This window comes from Poecilia reticulata, chromosome 6, assembly GCF_904066995.2.
Source record: "Poecilia reticulata chromosome 6, P_reticulata-male-v2, whole genome shotgun sequence".
NCBI classification, from domain to species: domain Eukaryota; kingdom Metazoa; phylum Chordata; class Actinopteri; order Cyprinodontiformes; family Poeciliidae; genus Poecilia; species Poecilia reticulata.
In genome coordinates this window covers 3009648-3016385 of record NC_088835.1, presented here as the reverse complement: position 1 = coordinate 3016385, position 6738 = coordinate 3009648, and the positions used below count along the sequence as shown (strand labels likewise).

The 6738-nt window shown below is 43.6% G+C and overlaps 1 long non-coding RNA gene across 1 annotated transcript; it reads right to left on the bottom strand.

Moving 5' to 3' along the window:
• Nucleotides 1-4527: 4527 nt before the first annotated feature.
• Nucleotides 4528-6500, bottom strand: LOC145551895 (uncharacterized). Its single transcript, XR_014087761.1, has 2 exons — nt 5968-6500; nt 4528-5882 (listed from the first exon to the last, which is right to left on the bottom strand). It is a non-coding gene; the product is annotated as an uncharacterized LOC145551895 (long non-coding RNA).
• Between the last annotated feature and the right edge of the window lie 238 nt (nt 6501-6738).

Below are 6738 nucleotides of genomic sequence, written 5' to 3'. Positions count from 1 at the left end.
CACAACTGAAACATCCAGGACAGTGGTTCTTAACCTGGGTTTGATCGAACGGCAGGGGTTCGTTGAGTCGGTCTCAGGGGTTCGGTGGAGCCTCTGCCGCGGAGGTAAAGACACACTTGTGTAAAGTCGTGATGACGCCCCGCTTTGCCATCACTTGCTGCAGAGGATCACGTTACATTGCTTAGCCAATCAGTGCTGCGGAGGAGCACTGATTGACAGGCCCTGCATGATGTGGTAACCGCTGCACTGCCCAGAGATGCGCAACAAATGTGAGATTTAATTCAATGCTGCTAATGTGGTTTTAGTAGCTCTTTCATTTCGTGTCTGTTGAGATTTTAATAATTGTCACAGAAACTATTTTGGTTGGTCAATTTTATGGACGAGTTTTTAGATGTCTGGTGGCCGCGCGCATTAACTCTGACTAAGTGGGCAAAACATTTCATACGGTTTGGTGCTTAGTGTAACCGGAAAAATAATACTAGTAATAATAATAAAATAATATAAAATCAGCGTGATGCGTGACTGCGAGGAGAGCGCGAAAGCTCCTCACCGGGTTAAACCTGCACAATGAGTGATTAGCGCTGGGTCGTTAACTGCTAACGCACCGGCTAACCGGGAACCAGACCTAAACTTTACAGGGAAGACAGGGCCAAACACTGGGCAGCGTGTTGAGATGTAAACGCCGCATAATGTTTTGTTCACAAACACAAATCATTCTCACCTCAAAGCACCTCTGAAAGCGCGAGTACAAGTTATTCCTGCGGTTCATGTAAAGCTGCGCAACCAGAGCTAACCAGAGCTAACGCGGTGGGTTTAAACTCTTACCTTTGTTACGTCCACCAGGCTCGTTTGATGGGGCAACATTAATGGAGACCACACAAGGATTTAATGTGTAAATGAAAGTAGAATTTATTAAGTTATATGAAAGAAATAACCCTGAAGAAAAAAGAAATGCCTGAAATAAGAAACCAAAATAGATTAGAGCAAAACCTATAAATAACCAGAAATGAGCGAATGCAAAACCTAACAAAACTCAACCAAAAGATACAAACCAAACCAAGTGGGGATCTGAGGAGAGGGAAGGGGAAAAGCCTTCCCTCTGCTGTACGCCTAGCAGCTTTAAAGCTGCAGGACGCCAATCAGAGGAACACCCAACACCTGCAGGGCCTGACTGCAGAACCCTACAAGGAAAAAGAGGGCAGGGCCCACTGATGCCGTAACACCTTCCCCCTTAAAACAGAGGTTCCCACTAGGACCTCTGTAGACATTTTTTCCTGCTAGTCTGGTCCATCAATGGCACGAGACAATGCATCAGCCAGCACATTTTCAGTGCCTCGAATGTGCCGAATTTCAAGGTTGTAAGGCTGTAGAAATAAGGCCCATCGCATCAACCGCTGATTGGGGCTCTGTAAAGAGTGCAAAAAGGTCAAAGGGTTATGATCTGAATATACCACAACAGGAAATGCACCCCCACCCACATACACATCAAAGTGCTGCAGGGCCCAAATAAGGGCCAAGGCCTCTTTCTCAATGGTCGAATAATTAAGTTGATGTTGATTGAACTTCCTAGAAAAGAAACACACTGGATGGTCAATTCCTCCTTCGTCAGTCTGCAACAAAATGGCTCCTGCACCCACTTGACTTGCGTCAACCTGTACCTGGAATGGCCGGTCTAATCTTGGAGCAGACAAGACTGGTGCAGTGCTCAAGAGAAACTTGACATTTTCAAATGCCTTCTGACAAGCTGAGGACCACCTAAACTGGACTTTAGCCTTCAATAGGTCTGTTAATGGAGCCACTACAGTAGAAAAGTTCTCACAAAAGTTTCTATAGTAACCCACCATCCCCAGAAATCTCATCAACTCCTTTTTTGAGGAAGGAGGTGGGAAACCATCAATGGCTTGGACTTTTGCCCTTACTGGTTTCACTTGTCCTTGCCCAACAACTTTTCCCAGATAAGTCACTGTAGCTCTTGCAAACTCACATTTAGCTAAGTTCACAGTTAGGCGAGCATCCTGAAGACACTGAAACAACTTCTGGATACGCAGCACGTGTTCATTCCAGGTGTCACTGAAGACCACTACATCATCCAAGTAGACAGCACAACCTTCCAAACCAGCCACTACTTTATTCATCAGCCGTTGGAAAGTGGCAGGTGCATTCCTAAGGCCAAAACTCATTACAGTGTAAGAGTATAATCCTGATGGTACAATAAAGGAAGACACCTCTTGGGCTCGAGCAGACAAGGGTACTTGATAATAACCTTTGAGCAAATCAAATTTACTCACATACTTTGCAGTTCCAACCTGATCGACACAATCTTCCATCCGAGGAAGCGGGTAAGAGTCAGGCTTTGTAATGCTGTTCAGTTTCCTCTAATCAGTACAGAATCTATAAGTACCGTCAGGTTTTTTAACCAACAAACATGGCGAAGACCAACTAGAACAAGATGGTTTAGCCAGGCCATTGTCCAGCAAATACTGAATTTCTGACTCCAAAAACTTACTTTTCTCAGGAGGCACACGATAAAAATGTTGACGGATGGGTTGCGCATCTCCCACATCTATGTCATGCTCAATTAAATTGGTACATGTTGGAATGTCACTGAACAAGGCTTGAAAATCCATAATGGACTGCTTCAACTGCTCACTTCTTTCTGCAGACAAATGACTCAATAATGTCTGTATGTTAGACAACATCTCAGAGTTTTTAAGTCTGGGCTGGAACACTGTGTCATCTGGAGTCTGCACATCCTCATCCAAACCTGTGTTGCAGCTCGAGTCTGCCTTCACAGAAGCAGCAACTGCCTTCCCATCTTTTTCTTCCAAAGTAGAACCAAAGTAAGGCTTCAATAAGTTCACATGGCAAAGCTGAGTTGGTCGTTTACAGTCTGGGGTAGAAACCACATAGTCCTGTGGTGACACCCATCTCAACACAGAATACGGACCATAAAACTTTGCTTGGAAAGGTGAACTCTGAATGGGAAGTAAGGCAAGCACCTTATCTCCTGGATGAAACACTCTATTTTCAGCTTTCTGGTCAAACCATCGCTTCATTTTCCTCTGAGCCTTTTTAAGATTCTCAGAAGCTAGTTTGCCAGCCAAGAAAAGTCTGCGACGAAAACCATTGATGTAGTCAAACAGGTTTGATGGTGGCTCAGACCTCTCCAAGTTGGTTTTTAAAATAGCAAGAGGACCACGCACATGATGTCCAAACACTAGTTCATTTGGACTGAACCCTGTGCTCTCTTGTACAACTTCACGAGCTGCCAGAAGTAGCCAAGGCAGACCTTCTTCCCAGTCTCTACTCAACTCTGTGCAGTATGCCCTCAACAAAGCCTTCAGGGTTTGGTGAAAACGCTCTAGTGCCCCCTGGCTTTGAGCATGATAAGCACTGCTCTGTTGATGGACTACACCTAGTTGTTTCAAAATCTCACCAAACATGCGTGAGGTGAAATTGGTACCTCTGTCAGTCTGAATGGTCTTTGGGATTCCAAACACTGAAATAAAGTTAGACAAAGCTTTGACCACCGACTTTGTTGTAATGGTTTTCAGAGCATATGCTGCAGGATAACGAGTGCTTTTACACATAACCGTCAGTAAATACACTGATCCGGACTTTGAAGGACTCAGTGGGCCAACACAGTCAATGATCAAGTGTTCAAAAGGCTTATCAGCAGCAGGTATTGGAAAAAGTGGAGCTGGTTTCAACGTCTGATTAGGTTTTCCAGTTAGTTGACAAGTGTGACAGGTTTTCACAAACGCAGCAACATCTTTTTTCAGACGCGGCCAATAAAAATGATGTAAAACTCTATTATAAGTTTTATTGACTCCGAAATGACCAGACAATTCTCCATGAGCAGTTTTCAAAACAAGGTTTCTGAACTTGACTGGAACAACAACTTGATAAATTGGACCAACAATATCCCTGTCACTGTAGGGTAACCATTTACGTACCAACAGATCTGCTTGTAGAAAATACCCACATGACGTTTTTGTGTCCTGTTCAGCTGTCTGGACTTGGTCAAACAGGACAGCTAAGGTTGTGTCCTCCTGTTGGGCTGCAATCAACTCACTGAGTGACAAAGGAACAGGAAGAGTTGGCAAACAAGCAGTCTTCTCAACAGAACTAGGCTTACCAGACTCAACCTCCTTATCAGCCAAAGCACGAGTGATGGCACGAGTTACTGCACAAGCTGGAAACACCTCAGGGAAGTCTTGAGCACATTTGTCTGACACGGAAACAGATGGAGACGCTCGGACCACTAGAGGAGGTGCAACATCTCGCCACACACGTCCACCTGCCAGATTGTTTCCTAAAATGAGAGACACCCCTTCCACAGGCAAAGAAGGACGAACACCTATCGTCACTTCTCCTTGTACCAGTTCTGACTGCAAATAGATCCTATGGAGAGGCACAGAGAAAGTTTCCATCCCAATACCTCTAATTAAGACACTACGACCAGTATCAGAACATGAAGAAAATGGCAAAATAGAATCCAAGATGAAAGATTCAGATGCTCCGGTGTCACGCAGAATCTTTACAGCCACTTTATTAGAACTTCCATTCAGAGTAACAAACCCATGTGTGATGAAAGGAGCGTAATCTTGTCCGACATCCTTCACAAAGTTCTGGGGATCTGAATCAGTCAGTTCTGAAAAAGATTGAAAGTCAAGAGGTGCAGCTAAGACAGTTGGTCTTACACTTTCAACTTTAGGTAGCGGTGTAGACTCCACTGAATGCAACTGTGTAACACTGGCTAAAGCCACAGGTTTTCGATGATCCTGTTTGCCCCTATTTGATTTAGTTTTGATATTCAGAGGACACTCATTTTTCCAGTGTCCCTTCTGGCGACAATAGTTACAAACCAAGTCTGCTTTAGATCTCAGTGTATGATCCAATCCATTTTTACCAGGAAACCGGTCATAATGAAATTCCTTAAGGCTGTGGTCACCTTTCAAATTAGAATCCCTCAAAGCTTTATGGGTCAGAACATACTCGTCTGCTAAGACAGCAGCTTTAGCAGCAGTTTTTACTTTATGTTCATTGATATATATAGCCACCCGTTCTGGAATAATGTTCTTGAACTGTTCCAACACCATCAAGTCACAAAGTGATTCAAAATCATCCACACCTTCAGCTGATAACCAACGAGAAAACTGGGTGTTTAGTTCTCTGACCAGATCCGTGTTTGACTGTTTTTCAGCTTTCCTGCAGCTCCTAAATTGTTGCCTGTAATGCTCAGGAACCAATTCATAAGCTTTCAACAGCTTTTTTAACAGATGTGTATACCTTTCTTTCAGCTGAAGTTAATGAAACGTATGCTTCTTGGGCCTTACCCACAAGCACACTTTGCAGCAGCATGGAGCAATCTAGATCACTCCAGTCATTGTCCTCTGCCATGTCCTCAAACAAAGAGAAAAACACATCAGGATCTCTTTCATTAAACTTAGGCAACAGCTTCAACATGTTAACCAAGTTATGTCCAGAAAACCCATCACCACCTTGAGACAGATTAACAGATCCACCACTTAACCTGCCCTCAGACCTCAACTTCAGGCGCTCAGCTTCCAAAGATAATTTCTTCACCTCCAACTCATGTGCTAACCTCTTCTCTTCTTGTTCCTGTGCTAGCTGCTTTTCCTGTAAAGCTAGTTTTTTCTCAAGCTCATATGCTAGCCGCTTTTCCTGTAACTCTAATTTTCTCTCCTCAAGCTCATGTGCTAGTCGTAATTTTTCTAACTCCAACTGCATTTCCATCTCAGTTTTATTCGACTGAAACTTTAATTGAGAAGCTTGAGACACTGTTGAGCTCGACAATTCATTTGGAGCACCAGTTAAAGAAACTGAACCGAGGGAAGTTTCATCTGTCACATCAGCATCTGAAAGAGAGACAGGAAAGACATTCAGTTTTATAAGTTCGTCTTTTAAAAAACTTCTTAGCGGAGGTAACCTTAATCCTTTTACATCTTCAAGATCAACTTTAAAGTGTTCAGCTACTTGACGAATCTGCTCCTTTGTAAGCTTTTCCAAGAGTTCTAATGTTGGAGAAGACAAGAAAGAACTCACAACGTCCATCCTCAAACCAAACTAACCCAACAACCCCACTTTCAAAAAAAAAAAACAATACAGGTCAAAATATACCCAATTGTTTAAACAACCACAAGGAAGTGCATGACTGGTACAAACAAATGGCAAACCTCCATTTTCCTACCACTAACTAAGTGCCAAAAACTCTGACTAACCTTAGCCTAGTCTTCAGGCCTTCCTCCAAGAGCCAAGTCACTTTAAGCACCAAGATACCGCTGGCAGCAAATCCCTCCAGGCCAAGACCTCTCAGGCAGCAAACCACGGCGGTGCCCTCAGCCCAGAGTCCAACCCAAAAATAACAAACCAAAACAACAAACAGGGTAATCTAAAATGAAGTTGCCACAAACAAATACCAGACAGCACTTACCTTTTTTCAAAACACAACCCTCTCTCCCCACCAACAAAAATCCTCATGGACCTCCAGCAACAAACATGAAACATCAAAAATGTCCAAAATCTAGTAAGGTAAAATTCCTTAAACTAGCCAAATAACCTGCAGTACAGGAAAACCAAAGTCAGGGGCATGTAACTGCAACCTGAACTCACCAATGAGGCCAATCAAGCATAATTAGCTCCCACAATGGCAACCATGAAGGGACGAGCCCCCACAATGTTACGTCCACCAGGCTCGTTTGATGGGGCAACATT